General features: G+C 43.2%; 14 non-coding genes across 14 annotated transcripts; all 14 read right to left on the bottom strand.

Annotated features, from left to right (window-relative positions):
- Window positions 1-696: 696 nt before the first annotated feature.
- On the bottom strand, window positions 697-790 carry trnai-uau (transfer RNA isoleucine (anticodon UAU)). Its single transcript has 2 exons — window positions 753-790; window positions 697-732 (listed from the first exon to the last, which is right to left on the bottom strand). It is a non-coding gene; the product is annotated as a tRNA-Ile (tRNA).
- Window positions 791-1,443: 653 nt separating this feature from the next.
- On the bottom strand, window positions 1,444-1,536 carry trnai-uau (transfer RNA isoleucine (anticodon UAU)). Its single transcript is given in 2 exon segments — window positions 1,444-1,479; window positions 1,499-1,536. It is a non-coding gene; the product is annotated as a tRNA-Ile (tRNA).
- Window positions 1,537-2,191: 655 nt separating this feature from the next.
- On the bottom strand, window positions 2,192-2,285 carry trnai-uau (transfer RNA isoleucine (anticodon UAU)). The gene is made up of 2 exons: window positions 2,248-2,285; window positions 2,192-2,227 (listed from the first exon to the last, which is right to left on the bottom strand). It is a non-coding gene; the product is annotated as a tRNA-Ile (tRNA).
- Window positions 2,286-3,688: 1,403 nt separating this feature from the next.
- trnai-uau (transfer RNA isoleucine (anticodon UAU)) lies at window positions 3,689-3,782 on the bottom strand. The gene is made up of 2 exons: window positions 3,745-3,782; window positions 3,689-3,724 (listed from the first exon to the last, which is right to left on the bottom strand). It is a non-coding gene; the product is annotated as a tRNA-Ile (tRNA).
- A 652-nt stretch (window positions 3,783-4,434) lies between these two features.
- Window positions 4,435-4,528, bottom strand: trnai-uau (transfer RNA isoleucine (anticodon UAU)). The gene is made up of 2 exons: window positions 4,491-4,528; window positions 4,435-4,470 (listed from the first exon to the last, which is right to left on the bottom strand). It is a non-coding gene; the product is annotated as a tRNA-Ile (tRNA).
- Window positions 4,529-5,182: 654 nt separating this feature from the next.
- trnai-uau (transfer RNA isoleucine (anticodon UAU)) lies at window positions 5,183-5,276 on the bottom strand. The gene is made up of 2 exons: window positions 5,239-5,276; window positions 5,183-5,218 (listed from the first exon to the last, which is right to left on the bottom strand). It is a non-coding gene; the product is annotated as a tRNA-Ile (tRNA).
- Window positions 5,277-5,930: 654 nt separating this feature from the next.
- trnai-uau (transfer RNA isoleucine (anticodon UAU)) lies at window positions 5,931-6,024 on the bottom strand. The gene is made up of 2 exons: window positions 5,987-6,024; window positions 5,931-5,966 (listed from the first exon to the last, which is right to left on the bottom strand). It is a non-coding gene; the product is annotated as a tRNA-Ile (tRNA).
- A 656-nt stretch (window positions 6,025-6,680) lies between these two features.
- trnai-uau (transfer RNA isoleucine (anticodon UAU)) lies at window positions 6,681-6,774 on the bottom strand. The gene is made up of 2 exons: window positions 6,737-6,774; window positions 6,681-6,716 (listed from the first exon to the last, which is right to left on the bottom strand). It is a non-coding gene; the product is annotated as a tRNA-Ile (tRNA).
- Window positions 6,775-7,428: 654 nt separating this feature from the next.
- On the bottom strand, window positions 7,429-7,522 carry trnai-uau (transfer RNA isoleucine (anticodon UAU)). The gene is made up of 2 exons: window positions 7,485-7,522; window positions 7,429-7,464 (listed from the first exon to the last, which is right to left on the bottom strand). It is a non-coding gene; the product is annotated as a tRNA-Ile (tRNA).
- A 654-nt stretch (window positions 7,523-8,176) lies between these two features.
- trnai-uau (transfer RNA isoleucine (anticodon UAU)) lies at window positions 8,177-8,270 on the bottom strand. Its single transcript has 2 exons — window positions 8,233-8,270; window positions 8,177-8,212 (listed from the first exon to the last, which is right to left on the bottom strand). It is a non-coding gene; the product is annotated as a tRNA-Ile (tRNA).
- A 654-nt stretch (window positions 8,271-8,924) lies between these two features.
- On the bottom strand, window positions 8,925-9,018 carry trnai-uau (transfer RNA isoleucine (anticodon UAU)). Its single transcript has 2 exons — window positions 8,981-9,018; window positions 8,925-8,960 (listed from the first exon to the last, which is right to left on the bottom strand). It is a non-coding gene; the product is annotated as a tRNA-Ile (tRNA).
- Window positions 9,019-10,419: 1,401 nt separating this feature from the next.
- On the bottom strand, window positions 10,420-10,513 carry trnai-uau (transfer RNA isoleucine (anticodon UAU)). The gene is made up of 2 exons: window positions 10,476-10,513; window positions 10,420-10,455 (listed from the first exon to the last, which is right to left on the bottom strand). It is a non-coding gene; the product is annotated as a tRNA-Ile (tRNA).
- A 654-nt stretch (window positions 10,514-11,167) lies between these two features.
- Window positions 11,168-11,261, bottom strand: trnai-uau (transfer RNA isoleucine (anticodon UAU)). The gene is made up of 2 exons: window positions 11,224-11,261; window positions 11,168-11,203 (listed from the first exon to the last, which is right to left on the bottom strand). It is a non-coding gene; the product is annotated as a tRNA-Ile (tRNA).
- Window positions 11,262-11,915: 654 nt separating this feature from the next.
- trnai-uau (transfer RNA isoleucine (anticodon UAU)) lies at window positions 11,916-12,009 on the bottom strand. The gene is made up of 2 exons: window positions 11,972-12,009; window positions 11,916-11,951 (listed from the first exon to the last, which is right to left on the bottom strand). It is a non-coding gene; the product is annotated as a tRNA-Ile (tRNA).
- Between the last annotated feature and the right edge of the window lie 8,978 nt (window positions 12,010-20,987).

The raw sequence follows: 20,987 nt of genomic DNA, 5'->3' as shown, positions 1-20,987 counted from the left end.
TGTATAAGTACCCACGCGCTAACCGATTGCGCCACAGGAGCCTGATCACCTGTTTACCATATCTTTGCAAAAACATAGATGTACAATACTCGGTCCGAGTCAGTTCGACAATTGACCTACCTGGCGAACTTAGACTGTAGAGCATGAGACTCTTAATCTCGTATTTGTGGGTTCGAAACACAAATGGGGGTGATTATTTTCTGAGGCGAAGCACCAACTCACTAGCAAACAGCCATCCGCTTGGACTTTCGAGCAGGCTTGCCACCCTGCATTGCTGACGTGTCAGGCATAGCTGGTGATAGAGAAGACGATGATTTGTATTCTATCTCTGCCTGCACTCTGACCTGTCATCTCAATGACATACCTATTATCTATGAAACGTCCTCCTAAATGAATTGAATAAATGCTATTTTCTGGACAAGAAATAGACAGGGATAGGCTTCTAGAAGAATACTTGCTCCTGGTGGGAGTTGAACTCTTAACCTTGTCATATAATTTCTGTATACTGCTGTATAAGTACAACATGCTAACAGATTGCACACAGCAGGATCCATCAACAACACTTTCACTGATCTTCATATTTTGCAGAAATGGAGCTGAACGATATTCGGACCAAGTTAATACTACTGTTGAGGTACCTGGCTAGCTCAGTCGGTGGAGCATAAATAGACAGGCAAAGGGTTCAAGAAAAGTACATGCTCCTGGTGAGAGTCGAACTCACAACCTCGGCATTGCTTAGCTGCATACTGCCGTATAAGTACCACGCGCTAACCGATTGCGCCACAGGAGCCTGATCACCTGTTTACCATATCTTGCAAAAACATAGATGTACAATACTCGGTCCGAGTCAGTTCGACAATTGACCTACCTGGCTAACTTAGACGGTAGAGCATGAGACTCTTAATCTCGTATTTGTGGGTTCGAACCACAATGGGGTGATTATTTTCTGAGGCGAAGCACCAACTCACTTAGCAAACAGCCATCCGCTTGGACTTTCGAGCAGGCTTGCCACCCTGCAATGCTGACGTGTCAGGCATAGCTGGTGATAGAGAAGACGATGATTTTGTATTCTATCTCTGCCTGCACTCTGACCTGTCATCTCAATGACATACCTATTATCTATGAAACGTCCTCCTAAATTAAATGAATAAATGCTAATTTTCTGGACAAGAAATAGACAGGGATAGGCTTCTAGAAGAATACTTGCTCCTGGTGGGAGTTGAACTCATAACCTTGTCATCTAATTTCTGTATACTGCTGTATAAGTACAACATGCTAACAGATTGCACCACAGGATCCATCAACAACACTTTCACTGATCTTCATATTTTGCAGAAATGGAGCTGAACGATATTCGGACCAAGTCAACACTACTGTTGAGGTACCTGGCAAGCTCAGTCGGGAGAGCATAAATAGACAGGCAAAGGGTTCAAGAAAATGGCATGCTCCTGGTGAGGCTTGAACTCACAACCTCGGCTTGCTTCGCTGCATACTGCTGTATAAGTACCACGCGCTAACCGATTGCGCCACAGGAGCCTGATCACCTGTTTACCATATCTTGCAAAAACATAGATGTACAATACTCGGTCCGAGTCAGTTCGACAATTGACCTACCTGGCTAACTTCAGACGGTAGAGCATGAGACTCTTAATCTCGTATTTGTGGGTTCGAACCACAAATGGGGTGATTATTTTCTGAGGCGAAGCACCAACTCACTTCGCAAACAGCCATCCGCTTGGACTTTCGAGCAGGCTTGCCACCCTGCATTGCTGACGTGTCAGGCATAGCTGGTGATAGAGAAGACGATGATTTTGTATTCTATCTCTGCCTGCACTCTGACCTGTCATCTCAATGACATACCTATTATCTATGAAACGTCCTCCTAAATGAATTGAATAAATGCTAATTTTCTGGACAAGAAATAGACAGGGATAGGCTTCTAGAAGAATACTTGCTCCTGGTGGGAGTTGAACTCTTAACCTTGTCATATAATTTCTGTATACTGCTGTATAAGTACAACATGCTAACAGATTGCACCACAGGATCCATCAACAACACTTTCACTGATCTTCATATTTTGCAGAAATGGAGCTGAACGATATTCGGACCAAGTCAATACTACTGTTGAGGTACCTGGCTAGCTCAGTCGGTGGAGCATAAATAGACAGGCAAAGGGTTCAAGAAAAGTACATGCTCCTGGTGAGAGTCGAACTCACAACCTCGGCATTGCTTCGCTGCATACTGCCGTATAAGTACCACGCGCTAACCGATTGCGCCACAGGAGCCTGATCACCTGTTTACCATATCTTGCAAAAACATAGATGTACAATACTCGGTCCGAGTCAGTTCGACAATTGAACTACCTGGCTAACTTAGACGGTAGAGCATGAGACTCTTAATCTCGTATTTGTGGGTTCGAAACACAAATGGGGTGATTATTTTCTGAGGCGAAGCACCAACTCACTTAGCAAAACAGCCATCCGCTTGGACTTTCGAGCAGGCTTGCCACCCTGCATTGCTGACGTGTCAGGCATAGCTGGTGATAGAGAAGACGATGATTTTGTATTCTATCTCTGCCTGCACTCTGACCTGTCATCTCAATGACATACCTATTATCTATGAAACGTCCTCCTAAATGAATGAATAAATGCTAATTTTCTGGACAAGAAATAGACAGGGATAGGCTTCTAGAAGAATACTTGCTCCTGGTGGGAGTTGAACTCATAACCTTGTCATCTAATTTCTGTATACTGCTGTATAAGTACAACATGCTAACAGATTGCACCACAGGATCCATCAACAACACTTTCACTGATCTTCATATTTTGCAGAAATGGAGCTGAACGATATTCGGACCAAGTCAACACTACTGTTGAGGTACCTGGCAAGCTCAGTCGGTAGAGCATAAATAGACAGGCAAAGGGTTCAAGAAAAGTACATGCTCCTGGTGAGGGTCGAACTCACAACCTCGGGCATTGCTTCGCTGCATACTGCTGTATAAGTACCACGCGCTAACCGATTGCGCCACAGGAGCCTGATCACCTGTTTACCATATCTTGCAAAAACATAGATGTACAATACTCGGTCCGAGTCAGTTCGACAATTGACCTACCTGGCTAACTCAGACGGTAGAGCATGAGACTCTTAATCTCGTATTTGTGGGTTCGAACCACAAATGGGGTGATTATTTTCTGAGGCGAAGCACCAACTCACTTCGCAAACAGCCATCCGCTTGGACTTTCGAGCAGGCTTGCCACCCTGCATTGCTGACGTGTCAGGCATAGCTGGTGATAGAGAAGACGATGATTTTGTATTCTATCTCTGCCTGCACTCTGACCTGTCATCTCAATGACATACCTATTATCTATGAAACGTCCTCCTAAATGGATTGAATAAATGCTAATTTTCTGGACAAGAAATAGACAGGGATAGGCTTCTAGAAGAATACTTGCTCCTGGTGGGAGTTGAACTCATAACCTTGTCATCTAATTTCTGTATACTGCTATATAAGTACAACATGCTAACAGATTGCACCACAGGATCCATCAACAACACTTTCACTGATCTTCATATTTTGCAGAAATGGAGCTGAACGATATTCGGACCAAGTCAATACTACTGTTGAGGTACCTGGCAAGCTCAGTCGGTAGAGCATAAATAGACAGGCAAAGGGTTCAAGAAAATTACATGCTCCTGGTGAGGCTCGAACTCACAACCTCGGCATTGCTTCGCTGCATACTGCTGTATAAGTACCACGCGCTAACCGATTGCGCCACAGGAGCCTGATCACCTGTTTACCATATCTTGCAAAACATAGATGTACAATACTCGGTCCGAGTCAGTTCGACAATTGACCTACCTGGCTAACTCAGACGGTAGAGCATGAGACTCTTAATCTCGTATTTGTGGGTTCGAACCACAAATGGGGTGATTATTTTCTGAGGCGAAGCACCAACTCACTTCGCAAACAGCCATCCGCTTGGACTTTCGAGCAGGCTTGCCACCCTGCATTGCTGACGTGTCAGGCATAGCTGGTGATAGAGAAGACGATGATTTTGTATTCTATCTCTGCCTGCACTCTGACCTGTCATCTCAATGACATACCTATTATCTATGAAACGTCCTCCTAAATGATTGAATAAATGCTAATTTTCTGGACAAGAAATAGACAGGGATAGGCTTCTAGAAGAATACTTGCTCCTGGTGGGAGTTGAACTCATAACCTTGTCATATAATTTCTGTATACTGCTGTATAAGTACAACATGCTAACAGATTGCACCACAGGATCCATCAACAACACTTTCACTGATCTTCATATTTTGCAGAAATGGAGCTGAACGATATTCGGACCAAGTCAATACTACTGTTGAGGTACCTGGCAAGCTCAGTCGGTAGAGCATAAATAGACAGGCAAAGGGTTCAAGAAAATTACATGCTCCTGGTGAGGCTCGAACTCACAACCTCGGCATTGCTTCGCTGCATACTGCTGTATAAGTACCACGCGCTAACCGATTGCGCCACAGGAGCCTGATCACCTGTTTACCATATCTTGCAAAAACATAGATGTACAATACTCGGTCCGAGTCAGTTCGACAATTGACCTACCTGGCTAACTCAGACGGTAGAGCATGAGACTCTTAATCTCGTATTTGTGGGTTCGAACCACAAATGGGGTGATTATTTTCTGAGGCGAAGCACCAACTCACTTCGCAAACAGCCATCCGCTTGGACTTTCGAGCAGGCTTGCCACCCTGCATTGCTGACGTGTCAGGCATAGCTGGTGATAGAGAAGACGATGATTTTGTATTCTATCTCTGCCTGCACTCTGACCTGTCATCTCAATGACATACCTATTATCTATGAAACGTCCTCCTAAATGAATTGAATAAATGCTAATTTTCTGGACAAGAAATAGACAGGGATAGGCTTCTAGAAGAATACTTGCTCCTGGTGGGAGTTGAACTCATAACCTTGTCATATAATTTCTGTATACTGCTGTATAAGTACAACATGCTAACAGATTGCACCACAGGATCCATCAACAACACTTTCACTGATCTTCATATTTTGCAGAAATGGAGCTGAACGATATTCGGACCAAGTCAATACTACTGTTGAGGTACCTGGCTAGCTCAGTCGGTAGAGCATAAATAGACAGGCAAAGGGTTCAAGAAAATTACATGCTCCTGGTGAGGCTCGAACTCACAACCTCGGCATTGCTTCGCTGCATACTGCTGTATAAGTACCACGCGCTAACCGATTGCGCCACAGGAGCCTGATCACCTGTTTACCATATTTTGCACAAACATAGATGTAGAATACTCGGTCCGAGTCAGTTCGACAATTGACCTACCTGGCTAACTCAGACGGTAGAGCATGAGACTCTTAATCTCGTATTTGTGGGTTCGAACCACAAATGGGGTGATTATTTTCTGAGGCGAAGCACCAACTCACTTCGCAAACAGCCATCCGCTTGGACTTTCGAGCAGGCTTGCCACCCTGCATTGCTGACGTGTCAGGCATAGCTGGTGATAGAGAAGACGATGATTTTGTATTCTATCTCTGCCTGCACTCTGACCTGTCATCTCAATGACATACCTATTATCTATGAAACGTCCTCCTAAATGGATTGAATAAATGCTAATTTTCTGGACAAGAAATAGACAGGGATAGGCTTCTAGAAGAATACTTGCTCCTGGTGGGAGTTGAACTCATAACCTTGTCATCTAATTTCTGTATACTGCTGTATAAGTACAACATGCTAACAGATTGCACCACAGGATCCATCAACAACACTTTCACTGATCTTCATATTTTGCAGAAATGGAGCTGAACGATATTCGGACCAAGTCAATACTACTGTTGAGGTACCTGGCTAGCTCAGTCGGTAGAGCATAAATAGACAGGCAAAGGGTTCAAGAAAATTACATGCTCCTGGTGAGGGTCGAACTCACAACCTCGGCATTGCTTCGCTGCATACTGCTGTATAAGTACCACGCGCTAACCGATTGCGCCACAGGAGCCTGATCACCTGTTTACCATATCTTGCAAAAACATAGATGTACAATACTCGGTCCGAGTCAGTTCGACAATTGACCTACCTGGCTAACTCAGACGGTAGAGCATGAGACTCTTAATCTCGTATTTGTGGGTTCGAACCACAAATGGGGTGATTATTTTCTGAGGCGAAGCACCAACTCACTTCGCAAACAGCCATCTGCTTGGACTTTCGAGCAGGCTTGCCACCCTGCATTGCTGACGTGTCAGGCATAGCTGGTGATAGAGAAGACGATGATTTTGTATTCTATCTCTGCCTGCACTCTGACCTGTCATCTCAATGACATACCTATTATCTATGAAACGTCCTCCTAAATGGATTGAATAAATGCTAATTTTCTGGACAAGAAATAGACAGGGATAGGCTTCTAGAAGAATACTTGCTCCTGGTGGGAGTTGAACTCATAACCTTGTCATCTAATTTCTGTATACTGCTATATAAGTACAACATGCTAACAGATTGCACCACAGGATCCATCAACAACACTTTCACTGATCTTCATATTTTGCAGAAATGGAGCTGAACGATATTCGGACCAAGTCAACACTACTGTTGAGGTACCTGGCATAGCTCAGTCGGTAGAGCATAAATAGACAGGACAAAGGGTTCAAGAAAATTACATGCTCCTGGTGAGGCTCGAACTCACAACCTCGGCATTGCTTCGCTGCATACTGCTGTATAAGTACCACGCGCTAACCGATTGCGCCACAGGAGCCTGATCACCTGTTTACCATATCTTGCAAAAACATAGATGTACAATACTCGGTCCGAGTCAGTTCGACAATTGACCTACCTGGCTAACTCAGACGGTAGAGCATGAGACTCTTAATCTCGTATTTGTGGGTTCGAACCACAAATGGGGTGATTATTTTCTGAGGCGAAGCACCAACTCACTTCGCAAACAGCCATCCGCTTGGACTTTCGAGCAGGCTTGCCACCCTGCATTGCTGACGTGTCAGGCATAGCTGGTGATAGAGAAGACGATGATTTTGTATTCTATCTCTGCCTGCACTCTGACCTGTCATCTCAATGACATACCTATTATCTATGAAACGTCCTCCTAAATGAATTGAATAAATGCTAATTTTCTGGACAAGAAATAGACAGGGATAGGCTTCTAGAAGAATACTTGCTCCTGGTGGGAGTTGAACTCTTAACCTTGTCATATAATTTCTGTATACTGCTGTATAAGTACAACATGCTAACAGATTGCACCACAGGATCCATCAACAACACTTTCACTGATCTTCATATTTTGCAGAAATGGAGCTGAACGATATTCGGACCAAGTCAACACTACTGTTGAGGTACCTGGCAAGCTCAGTCGGTAGAGCATAAATAGACAGGCAAAGGGTTCAAGAAAAGTACATGCTCCTGGTGAGGGTCGAACTCACAACCTCGGCATTGCTTCGCTGCATACTGCTGTATAAGTACCACGCGCTAACCGATTGCGCCACAGGAGCCTGATCACCTGTTTACCATATCTTGCAAAAACATAGATGTACAATACTCGGTCCGAGTCAGTTCGACAATTGACCTACCTGGCTAACTTCAGACGGTAGAGCATGAGACTCTTAATCTCGTATTTGTGGGTTCGAACCACAAATGGGGTGATTATTTTCTGAGGCGAAGCACCAACTCACTTCGCAAACAGCCATCCGCTTGGACTTTCGAGCAGGCTTGCCACCCTGCATTGCTGACGTGTCAGGCATAGCTGGTGATAGAGAAGACGATGATTTTGTATTCTATCTCTGCCTGCACTCTGACCTGTCATCTCAATGACATACCTATTATCTATGAAACGTCCTCCTAAATTAATGAATAAATGCTAATTTTCTGGACAAGAAATAGACAGGGATAGGCTTCTAGAAGAATACTTGCTCCTGGTGGGAGTTGAACTCATAACCTTGTCATCTAATTTCTGTATACTGCTGTATAAGTACAACATGCTAACAGATTGCACCACAGGATCCATCAACAACACTTTCACTGATCTTCATATTTTGCAGAAATGGAGCTGAACGATATTCGGACCAAGTCAACACTACTGTTGAGGTACCTGGCAAGCTCAGTCGGGAGAGCATAAATAGACAGGCAAAGGGTTCAAGAAAATGGCATGCTCCTGGTGAGGCTTGAACTCACAACCTCGGCATTGCTTCGCTGCATACTGCTGTATAAGTACCACGCGCTAACCGATTGCGCCACAGGAGCCTGATCACCTGTTTACCATATCTTGCAAAAACATAGATGTACAATACTCGGTCCGAGTCAGTTCGACAATTGACCTACCTGGCTAACTTAGACGGTAGAGCATGAGACTCTTAATCTCGTATTTGTGGGTTCGAACCACAAATGGGGTGATTATTTTCTGAGGCGAAGCACCAACTCACTTAGCAAACAGCCATCCGCTTGGACTTTCGAGCAGGCTTGCCACCCTGCATTGCTGACGTGTCAGGCATAGCTGGTGATAGAGAAGACGATGATTTTGTATTCTATCTCTGCCTGCACTCTGACCTGTCATCTCAATGACATACCTATTATCTATGAAACGTCCTCCTAAATGAATTGAATAAATGCTAATTTTCTGGACAAGAAATAGACAGGGATAGGCTTCTAGAAGAATACTTGCTCCTGGTGGGAGTTGAACTCTTAACCTTGTCATATAATTTCTGTATACTGCTGTATAAGTACAACATGCTAACAGATTGCACCACAGGATCCATCAACAACACTTTCACTGATCTTCATATTTTGCAGAAATGGAGCTGAACGATATTCGGACCAAGTTAATACTACTGTTGAGGTACCTGGCTAGCTCAGTCGGTGGAGCATAAATAGACAGGCAAAGGGTTCAAGAAAAGTACATGCTCCTGGTGAGAGTCGAACTCACAACCTCGGCATTGCTTAGCTGCATACTGCCGTATAAGTACCACGCGCTAACCGATTGCGCCACAGGAGCCTGATCACCTGTTTACCATATCTTGCAAAAACATAGATGTACAATACTCGGTCCGAGTCAGTTCGACAATTGAACTACCTGGCTAACTTAGACGGTAGAGCATGAGACTCTTAATCTCGTATTTGTGGGTTCGAAACACAAATGGGGTGATTATTTTCTGAGGCGAAGCACCAACTCACTTAGCAAACAGCCATCCGCTTGGACTTTCGAGCAGGCTTGCCACCCTGCAATGCTGACGTGTCAGGCATAGCTGGTGATAGAGAAGACGATGATTTTGTATTCTATCTCTGCCTGCACTCTGACCTGTCATCTCAATGACATACCTATTATCTATGAAACGTCCTCCTAAATTAATGAATAAATGCTAATTTTCTGGACAAGAAATAGACAGGGATAGGCTTCTAGAAGAATACTTGCTCCTGGTGGGAGTTGAACTCATAACCTTGTCATCTAATTTCTGTATACTGCTGTATAAGTACAACATGCTAACAGATTGCACCACAGGATCCATCAACAACACTTTCACTGATCTTCATATTTTGCAGAAATGGAGCTGAACGATATTCGGACCAAGTCAACACTACTGTTGAGGTACCTGGCAAGCTCAGTCGGTAGAGCATAAATAGACAGGCAAAGGGTTCAAGAAAAGTACATGCTCCTGGTGAGGGTCGAACTCACAACCTCGGGATTGCTTCGCTGCATACTGCTGTATAAGTACCACGCACTCACCAATTGCGCCACAGGAGCCTGATCACCTGTTTACCATATCTTGCAAAAACATAGATGTACAATACTCGGTCCGAGTCAGTTTGACAATTGAACTACCTGGCTAACTCAGACGGTAGAGCATGAGACTCTTAATCTCGTATTTGTGGGTTCGAACCACAAATGGGGTGATTATTTTCTGAGGCGAAGCACCAACTCACTTCGCAAACAGCCATCCGCTTGGACTTTCGAGCAGGCTTGCCACCCTGCATTGCTGACGTGTCAGGCATAGCTGGTGATAGAGAAGACGATGATTTTGTATTCTATCTCTGCCTGCACTCTGACCTGTCATCTCAATGACATTCCTATTATCTATGAAACGTCCTCCTAAATGTATTGAATAAATGCTAATTTTCTGGACAAGAAATAGACAGGGATAGGCTTCTAGAAGAATACTTGCTCCTGGTGGGAGTTGAACTCATAACCTTGTCATCTAATTTCTATATACTGCTATATTAGTACAACATGCTAACAGATTGCACCACAGGATCCATCAACAACACTTTCACTGATCTTCATATTTTGCAGAAATGGAGCTGAACGATATTCGGAACAAGTCAATACTACTGTTGAGGTACCTGGCAAGCTCAGTCGGGAGAGCATAAATAGACAGGCAAAGGGTTCAAGAAAATGACATGCTCCTGGTGAGGCTCGAACTCACAACCTCGGCATTGCTTCGCTGCATACTGCTGTATAAGTACCACGAGCTAACCGATTGCGCCACAGGAGCCTGATCACCTGTTTACCATATCTTGCAAAAACATAGATGTACAATACTCGTTCCGAGTCAGTTCAACAATTGAACTACCTGGCTAACTCAGACGGTAGAGCATGAGACTCTTAATCTCGTATTTGTGGGTTCGAACCACAAATGGGGTGATTATTTTCTGAGGCGAAGCACCAACTCACTTCGCAAACAGCCATCCGCTTGGACTTTCGAGCAGGCTTGCCACCCTGCATTGCTGACGCGTCAGGCATAGCTGGTGATAGAGAAGACGATGATTTTGTATTCTATCTCTGCCTGCACTCTGACCTGTCATCTCAATGACATACCTATTATCTATGAAACGTCCTCCTAAATGAATTGAATAAATGCTCATTTTCTGGACAAGAAATAGACAGGGATAGGCTTCTAGAAGAATACTTGCTCCTGGTGGGAGTTGAACTCTTAACCTTGTCATATAATTTCTGTATACTGCTGTATAAGTACAACATGCTAACAGATTGCACCACAGGATCCATCAACAACACTTTCACTGATCTTCATATTTTGCAGAAATGGAGCTGAACGATATTCGGACCAAGTCAATACTACTGTTGAGGTACCTGGCAAGCTCAGTCGGGAGAGCATAAATAGACAGGCAAAAGGTTCAAGAAAATGAAATGCTCCTGGTGAGGCTCGAACTCACAACCTCGGCATTGCTTCGCTGCATACTGCTGTATAAGTACCACGCGCTAGCCGATTGCGCCACAGGAGCCTGATCACCTGTTTACCATATCTTGCAAAAACATAGATGTACAATACTCGGTCCGAGTCAGTTCGAAAATTGACCTACCTGGCTAACTCAGACGGTAGAGCATGAGACTCTTAATCTCGTATTTGTGGGTTCGAAACACAAATGGGGTGATTATTTTCTGAGGCGAAGCACCAACTCACTTCGCAAACAGCCAACCGCTTGGACTTTCGAGCTGGCTTGCCACCCTGCATTGCTGACGTGTCAGGCATAGCTGGTGATAGAGAAGACGATGATTTTGTATTCTATCTCTGCCTGCACTCTGACCTGTCATATCAATGACATACCTATTATCTATGAAACGTCCTCCTAAATGAATTGAATAAATGCTAATTTTCTGGACAAGAAATAGACAGGGATAGGCTTCTAGAAGAATACTTGCTCCTGGTGGGAGTTGAACTCTTAACCTTGTCATATAATTTCTGTATACTGCTGTATAAGTACAACATGCTAACAGATTGCACCACAATATACATCAACAACACTTTCACTGATCTTCATATTTTGCAGAAAAGGAGCTGAAGGATATTCGGACCAAGTCAATACTACTGTTGAGGTACCTTGCTAGCTCAGTCGGTAGAGCATAAATAGACAGGCAAAGGGTTCAAGAAATTTACATGCTCCTGGTGAGGCTCGAACTCACAACCTCGGCATTGCTTCGCTGCATACTGCTGTATAAGTACCACACGCTAACCGATTGCACCACAGGAGCCTGATCACCTGTTTACCATATTTTGCACAAACATAGATGTAGAATACTCGGTCCGAGTCAGTTCGACAATTAACCTACCTGGCTAATTCAGACGGTAGAGCATGAGACTCTTAATCTCGTATTTGTGGGTTCGAACCACAAATGGGGTGATTATTTTCTGAGGCGAAGCACCAACTCACTTCGCAAACAGCCATCCGCTTGGACTTTCGAGCAGGCTTGCCACCCTGCATTGCTGACGTGTCAGGCATAGCTGGTGATAGAGAAGACGATGATTTTGTATTCTATCTCTGCCTGCACTCTGACCTGTCATCTCAATGACATACCTATTATCTATGAAACGTCCTCCTAAATGAATTGAATAAATGCTAATTTTCTGGACAAGAAATAGACAGGGATAGGCTTCTAGAAGAATACTTGCTCCTGGTGGGAGTTGAACTCTTAACCTTGTCATATAATTTCTGTATACTGCTGTATAAGTACAACATGCTAACAGATTGCACCACAGGATCCATCAACAACACTTTCACTGATCTTCATATTTTGCAGAAATGGAGCTGAACGATATTCGGACCAAGTCAATACTACTGTTGAGGTACCTGGCTAGCTCAGTCGGTGGAGCATAAATAGACAGGCAAAGGGTTCAAGAAAATTAAATACTCCTGGTGAGGGTCGAAATCACAACCTCGGCATTGCTTCACTGCATACTGCCGTATAAGTACCACGCGCTAACCGATTGCGCCACAGGAGCCTGATAATCTGTTTACCATATCTTGCAAAAACATAGATGTACAATACTCGGTCCGAGTCATTTCGACAATTGACCTACCTGGCTAACTCAGACGGTAGAGCATGAGACTCTTAATCTCGTATTTGTGGGTTCGAAACACAAATGGGGTGATTAATTTCTGAGGCGAAGCACCAACTCACTTCGCAAACAGCCATCTGCTTGGACTTTCGAGCAGGCTTGCCACCCTGCATTGCTGACGTGTCAGGCATAGCTGGTGATAGAGACGACGATGATTTTGTATTCTATCTCTGCCTGCACTCTGACCTGTCATCTCAATGACATACCTATTATCTATGAAACGTCCTCCTAAATGGATTGAATAAATGCTAATTTTCTGGACCATAAATAGGCAGGGATAGGCTTCTAGAAGAATACTTGCTCCTGGTCGGGCTTGAACTCATAACCTTGTCATCTAATTTCAGTATACTGCTATATAAGTACAACATGCTAACAGATTGCACCACAGGATCCATCAACAACACTTTCAATGATCTTCATATTTTGCAGAAATGGAGCTGACCGATATTCGGACCAAGTCAACACTACTGTTGAGGTACCTGGCATGCTCAGTCGGTAGAGCATAAATAGACAGGACAAGGGTTCAAGAAAATTATATGATCCTGGTGAGGCTCGAACTCAGAACCTCGGCATTGCTTCGCTGGATACTGCTGTATAAGTACCACGCGCTAAACGATTGCGCCACATGAGCCTGATAATCTGTTTACCATATCTTGCAAAAACATAGATGTACAATACTCGGTCCGAGTCAGTTCGACAATTGACCTACCTGGCTAACTCAGACGGTAGAGCATGAGACTCTTAATCTCGTATTTGTGGGTTCGAACCACAAATGGGGTGATTATTTTCTGAGGCGAAGCACCAACACACTTCGCAAACAGCCATCCGCTTGGACTTTCGAGCAGGCTTGCCACCCTGCATTGCTGACGTGTCAGGCATAGCTGGTGATAGAGAAGACGATGATTTTGTATTCTATCTCTGCCTGCACTCTGACCTGTCATCTCAATGACATACCTATTATCTATGAAACGTCCTCCTAAATGAATTGAATAAATGCTAATTTTCTGGACAAGAAATAGACAGGAATAGGCTTCTAGAAGAATACTTGCTCCTGGTGGGAGTTGAACTCTTAACCTTGTCATATAATTTCTGTATACTGCTGTATAAGTACAACATGCTAACAGATTGCACCACAGGATCCATCAACAACACTTTCACTGATCTTCATATTTTGCAGAAATGGAGCTGAACGATATTCGGACCAAGACAACACTACTGTTGAGGTACCTGGCAAGCTCAGTCGGTAGAGCATAAATAGACAGGCAAAGGGTTCAAGAAAAGTACATGTTCCTGGTGAGGGTCGAACTCACAACCTCGGCACTGCTTCGCTGCATACTGCTGTATAAGTACCACGCGCTAACCGATTGCACCACAGGAGCCTGATCACCTGTTTACCATATCTTGCAAAAACATAGATGTACAATACTCGGTACGAGTCAGTTCGACAATTGACCTACCTGGCTAATTCAGACAGGAGAGCATGAGACTCTTAATCTCGTATTTGTGGGTTCGAACCACAAATGGGGTGATTATTTTCTGAGGGGAAGCACCAACTCACTTCGCAAACAGCCATCCGCTTGGAATTTCGGGCAGGCTTGCCACCCTGCATTGCTGACGTATCAGGCATAGCTGGTGATAGAGAAGACGATGATTTTGTATTCTATCTCTGACTGCACTCTGACCTGTCAAATCAATGACATACCTGTTATCTATGAAACATCCTCCTAAATGGATTGAATAAATGCTAATTTTCTGGACAAGAAATAGACAGGGATAGGCTTCTAGAAGAATACTTGCTCCTGGTGGGGCTTGAACTCATAACCTTGTCATCTAATTTCTGTATACTGCTGTATAAGTACAACATGCTAACAGATTGCACCACAGGATCCATCAACAACACTTTCACTGATCTTCATATTTTGCAGAAATGGAGCTGAACGACATTCACACCAAGTCAACACTACTGTTGAGGTACCTGGCAAGCTCAGTCGGTAGAGCATAAATAGACAGGCAAAGGGTTCAAGAAAATTACATGCTCCTGGTGAGGCTCGAACTCACAACCTCGGCATTGCTTCGCTGCATACTGCTGTATAAGTACCACGCTCTAACTGATTGCGCCACAGGAGCCTGATCACCTGTTTACCATATTTTGCACAAACATAGATGTAGAATACTCGGTCCGAGTCAGTTCGACAATTGACCTACCTGGCTAACTCAGACGGTAGAGCATGAGACTCTTAATCTCGTATTTGTGGGTTCGAACGACAAATGGGGTGATTATTTTCTGAGGCGAAGCACCAACTCACTTCGCAAACAGCCATCTGCTTGGACTTTCGAGCAGGCTTGCCACCCTGCATTGCTGCCGTGTCAGGCATAGCTGGTGATAGAGAAGACGATGATTTTGTATTCTATCTCTGCCTGCACTCTGACCTGTCATCTCAATGACATACCTATTATCTATGAAACGTCCTCCTAAATGGATTTAATAAATGCAAATTTTCTGGACAAGAAATAGACAGGGATAGGCTTCTAGAAGAATACTTGCTCCTGGTGGGGCTTGAACTCATAACCTTGTCATTTAATTTCTGTATACTGCTATATAAGTACAACATGCTATCAGATTGCACCACAGGATCCATCAACAACACTTTCACTGATCTTCATATTTTGCAGAAACGGAGCTGAATGATATTCGGACCAAGTCAATATTACTGTTGAGATGCGTGGTTAGCTCACTCGGTAGAGCATGATACTCTTAATGGTGGGTTCGAGCCCCACGTTAGGTGATTCTTTTCTCTGCCGAAGCACAAACTCACTTAGCTAACAGCCACCCGCTTGGACTTTCGAGCAGTCTAGCCACCCTGCATTGCTGACGTGTCAGGCATAGCTGGTGATACAGAAGACTATGAATTTGAATACTAGCTGTGCCTGCACTCTGACCTGTTATCTCAATGACATACCTATTACTTATCCTTATACTGCTGTATAAGTAAAACATGCTAACCAATTGCACCACAGGATCCATTAACAACACTCACTGATCACCATATTTTGCAGAAATGGAGCATAATGTAATAGAGACAGTATATGTAGCTGGTGTGTCATAATATAATGGAGACAGTAGATGTAGCTGGTCTGTCATAAAAAATAGAGACATAGAGACAGTAGATCTGGCTGGACTGTGGTAATATAATAGAGACAGTATATCTAGCTGGTCTGTCATAATATAATGGAGACCTTAGATGTAGCTGGTCTGTCATAATATAATAGAGACATTGAGACAGTAGATCTAGCTGGTCTGTGATAATTTAATAGAGACAGTAGATCCAACTGTTCTGTCATATTATAATAGAGACAGTAGATCTGGGTTGAGTGGGTTGATTCACTGATGTGGTCATCCTGTCTGGGTTGGCGCCCCCCCTTGGGTTGTGCCATGGCGGAGATATTTGTGGGCTATACTCGGCCCTGTCTCAGGATGGTAAGTTGGTGGTTGAAGATATCCCTCTAGTGGTGTGGGGGCTGTGCTTTGGCAAAGTGGGTGGGGTTATATCCTTCCTGTTTGGCCCTGTCCGGGGGTGTCCTCGGATGGGTCCACAGTGTCTCCTGACCCCTCCTGTCTCAGCCTCCAGTATTTATGCTGCAGTAGTTTATGTGTCGGGGGGCTAGGGTCAGTTTGTTATATCTGGAGTACTTCTCCTGTCCTATTCGGTGTCCTATGTGAATCTAAGTGTGCGTTCTCTAATTCTCTCCTTCTCTCTCTCGGAGGACCTGAGCCCTAGGACCATGCCCCAGGATTACCTGACATGATGACTCCTTGCTGTCCCCAGTCCACCTGGCCGTGCTGCTGCTCCAGTTTCAACTGTTCTGCCTTCTTATTATTCGAACATGCTGATCATTTATGAACATTTGAACATCTTGGACATGTTCTGTTTTAATCTACACCCAGCACAGCCAGAAGAGGACTGGCCACCCCACATATGCTCTCTCTAATTCTCTCTTTTTTCTCTCTCTCTCGGAGGACCTGAGCCCTAGGACCATGCCCCAGGACTACCTGACATGATGACTCCTTGCTGTCCCCAGTCCATCTGACTTTGTTGCTGCTCCAGTTTCAACTGTTCTGCCTTATTATTATACGACCATGCTGGTCATTTATGAACATTTGAACATCTTGGCCATGTTCTGTTATAATCTCCACCGGCACAGCCAGAAGAGGACTGGCCACCCCACATAGCCTGGTTCCTCTCTAGGTTTCTTCCTAGGTTTTGGCCTTTCTAGGGAGTTTTTCCTAGCCACCGTGCTTCTACACCTGCATTGCTTGCTGTTTGGGGTTTTAGGCTGGGTTTCTGTACAGCACTTTGAGATATCAGCTGATGTACGAAGGGCTATATAAATAAATTTGATTTGATTTGATTTTGATTGGATCTGGCTGGTCTGTCATATTATATTAGAGACAGTATATCTAGCTGGTCTGTCATATTATAATAGAGACAGTAGATCTAGCTGGTCTGTCATAATATAATAGACAGTAGATCTAGCTGGTCTGTCATAATATAATAGAGACAGTAGATCTAGCTGGTATGTCATAATATAATAGAGACAGTAGATCTAGCTGGTCTGTCATATTATAATAGAGACAGTAGATCTAGCTGATCTGTCATAGTATAATAGAGACAGTAGATCTAGCTGGTCCGTCATAATATAATAGAGACAGTATATCTAGCTGGTCTGTCATAATATAATAGAGACAGTATATCTAGCTGGTCTGTCATAATATAATAGAGACAGTAGCTCTAGCTGGTCTGTCATAATATAATAGAGACATTAGATCTAGCTGGTCTGTCATATTCTAATAGAGACAGTAGATCTAGCTGGTCTGTCATAAAATAATAGAGACAGTAGATCTAGCTGGTCTGTCATAATATAATAGAGACAGTAGATCTAGCTGGTCTGTCATATTATAATAGAGACAGTAGATCTAGCTGGTCTGTCATAATATAATAGACAGTAGATCTAGCTGGTCTGTCATAATATAAAAGAGACAGTAGATCTAGCTGGTATGTCATAATATAATAGAGACAGTAGATCTAGCTGGTCTGTCATATTATAATAGAGACAGTAGATCTAGCTGATCTGTCATAATATAATAGAGACAGTAGATCTAGCTGGTCTGTCATAATATAATAGAGACAGTAGATCTAGCTGGTATGTCATAATATAATAGAGACAGTAGATCTAGCTAGTCTGTCATAATATAATAGACATAGAGACAGTAGATCTAGCTGGTCTGTCATAATATCATAGAGACAGTAGATCTAACTGGTCTGTCATAATATAATAGAGACATAGAGGCAGTAGATCTAGCTGGTATGTCATAATATAATAGGCACAGTAGATCTAGCTGGTCTGTCATATTATAATAGAGACAGTATATCTAGCTAGTCTGTCATAATATAATAGACATAGAGACAGTAGATCTAGCTGGTCTGTCATAATATCATAGAGACAGTAGATCTAACTGGTCTGTCATAATATAATAGAGACATAGAGGCAGTAGATCTAGCTGGTATGTCATAATATAATAGGCACAGTAGATCTAGCTGGTCTGTCATATTATAATAGAGACAGTATATCTAGCTGGTCTGTCATAAAAAATAGAGACATAGAGACAGTAGATCTGGCTGGACTGTGGTAATATAATAGAGACAGTATATCTAGCTGGTCTGTCATAATATAATGGAGACCTTAGATGTAGCTGGTCTGTCATAATATAATAGAGACATTGAGACAGTAGATCTAGCTGGTCTGTGATAATTTAATAGAGACAGTAGATCCAACTGTTCTGTCATATTATAATAGAGACAGTAGATCTGGGTTGAGTGGGTTGATTCACTGATGTGGTCATCCTGTCTGGGTTGGCGCCCCCCCTTGGGTTGTGCCATGGCGGAGATATTTGTGGGCTATACTCGGCCCTGTCTCAGGATGGTAAGTTGGTGGTTGAAGATATCCCTCTAGTGGTGTGGGGGCTGTGCTTTGGCAAAGTGGGTGGGGTTATATCCTTCCTGTTTGGCCCTGTCCGGGGGTGTCCTCGGATGGGTCCACAGTGTCTCCTGACCCCTCCTGTCTCAGCCTCCAGTATTTATGCTGCAGTAGTTTATGTGTCGGGGGGCTAGGGTCAGTTTGTTATATCTGGAGTACTTCTCCTGTCCTATTCGGTGTCCTATGTGAATCTAAGTGTGCGTTCTCTAATTCTCTCCTTCTCTCTCTCGGAGGACCTGAGCCCTAGGACCATGCCCCAGGATTACCTGACATGATGACTCCTTGCTGTCCCCAGTCCACCTGGCCGTGCTGCTGCTCCAGTTTCAACTGTTCTGCCTTCTTATTATTCGAACATGCTGATCATTTATGAACATTTGAACATCTTGGACATGTTCTGTTTTAATCTACACCCAGCACAGCCAGAAGAGGACTGGCCACCCCACATATGCTCTCTCTAATTCTCTCTTTTTTTTCTCTCTCTCGGAGGACCTGAGCCCTAGGACCATGCCCCAGGACTACCTGACATGATGACTCCTTGCTGTCCCCAGTCCATCTGACTGTGTTGCTGCTCCAGTTTCAACTGTTCTGCCTTATTATTATACGACCATGCTGGTCATTTATGAACATTTGAACATCTTGGCCATGTTCTGTTATAATCTCCACCGGCACAGCCAGAAGAGGACTGGCCACCCCACATAGCCTGGTTCCTCTCTAGGTTTCTTCCTAGGTTTTGGCCTTTCTAGGGAGTTTTTCCTAGCCACCGTGCTTCTACACCTGCATTGCTTGCTGTTTGGGGTTTTAGGCTGGGTTTCTGTACAGCACTTTGAGATATCAGCTGATGTACGAAGGGCTATATAAATAAATTTGATTTGATTTGATTTTGATTGGATCTGGCTGGTCTGTCATATTATATTAGAGACAGTATATCTAGCTGGTCTGTCATATTATAATAGAGACAGTAGATCTAGCTGGTCTGTCATAATATAATAGACAGTAGATCTAGCTGGTCTGTCATAATATAATAGAGACAGTAGATCTAGCTGGTATGTCATAATATAATAGAGACAGTAGATCTAGCTGGTCTGTCATATTATAATAGAGACAGTAGATCTAGCTGATCTGTCATAGTATAATAGAGACAGTAGATCTAGCTGGTCCGTCATAATATAATAGAGACAGTATATCTAGCTGGTCTGTCATAATATAATAGAGACAGTATATCTAGCTGGTCTGTCATAATATAATAGAGACAGTAGCTCTAGCTGGTCTGTCATAATATAACAGAGACATTAGATCTAGCTGGTCTGTCATATTCTAATAGAGACAGTAGATCTAGCTGGTCTGTCATAAAATAATAGAGACAGTAGATCTAGCTGGTCTGTCATAATATAATAGAGACAGTAGATCTAGCTGGTCTGTCATATTATAATAGAGACAGTAGATCTAGCTGGTCTGTCATAATATAATAGACAGTAGATCTAGCTGGTCTGTCATAATATAAAAGAGACAGTAGATCTAGCTGGTATGTCATAATATAATAGAGACAGTAGATCTAGCTGGTCTGTCATATTATAATAGAGACAGTAGATCTAGCTGATCTGTCATAGTATAATAGAGACAGTAGATCTAGCTGGTCCGTCATAATATAATAGAGACAGTATATCTAGCTGGTCTGTCATAATATAATAGAGACAGTAGATCTAGCTGGTCTGTCATAATATAATAGAGACAGTAGATCTAGCTGGTCTGTCATAATATAATAGAGACAGTAGATCTAGCTGGTATGTCATAATATAATAGAGACAGTAGATCTAGCTAGTCTGTCATAATATAATAGACATAGAGACAGTAGATCTAGCTGGTCTGTCATAATATCATAGAGACAGTAGATCTAACTGGTCTGTCATAATATAATAGAGACATAGAGGCAGTAGATCTAGCTGGTATGTCATAATATAATAGGCACAGTAGATCTAGCTGGTCTGTCATATTATAATAGAGACAGTATATCTAGCTGGTCTGTCATAAAATAATAGAGACATAGAGACAGTAGATCTAGCTGGTATGTCATAATATA

This window comes from Oncorhynchus kisutch, unplaced genomic scaffold (assembly GCF_002021735.2).
Source record: "Oncorhynchus kisutch isolate 150728-3 unplaced genomic scaffold, Okis_V2 scaffold901, whole genome shotgun sequence".
NCBI classification, from domain to species: Eukaryota; Metazoa; Chordata; class Actinopteri; order Salmoniformes; family Salmonidae; genus Oncorhynchus; species Oncorhynchus kisutch.
Note: the sequence above shows the minus strand (reverse complement) of the source record. Positions and strands in the feature narration are given on the sequence as shown.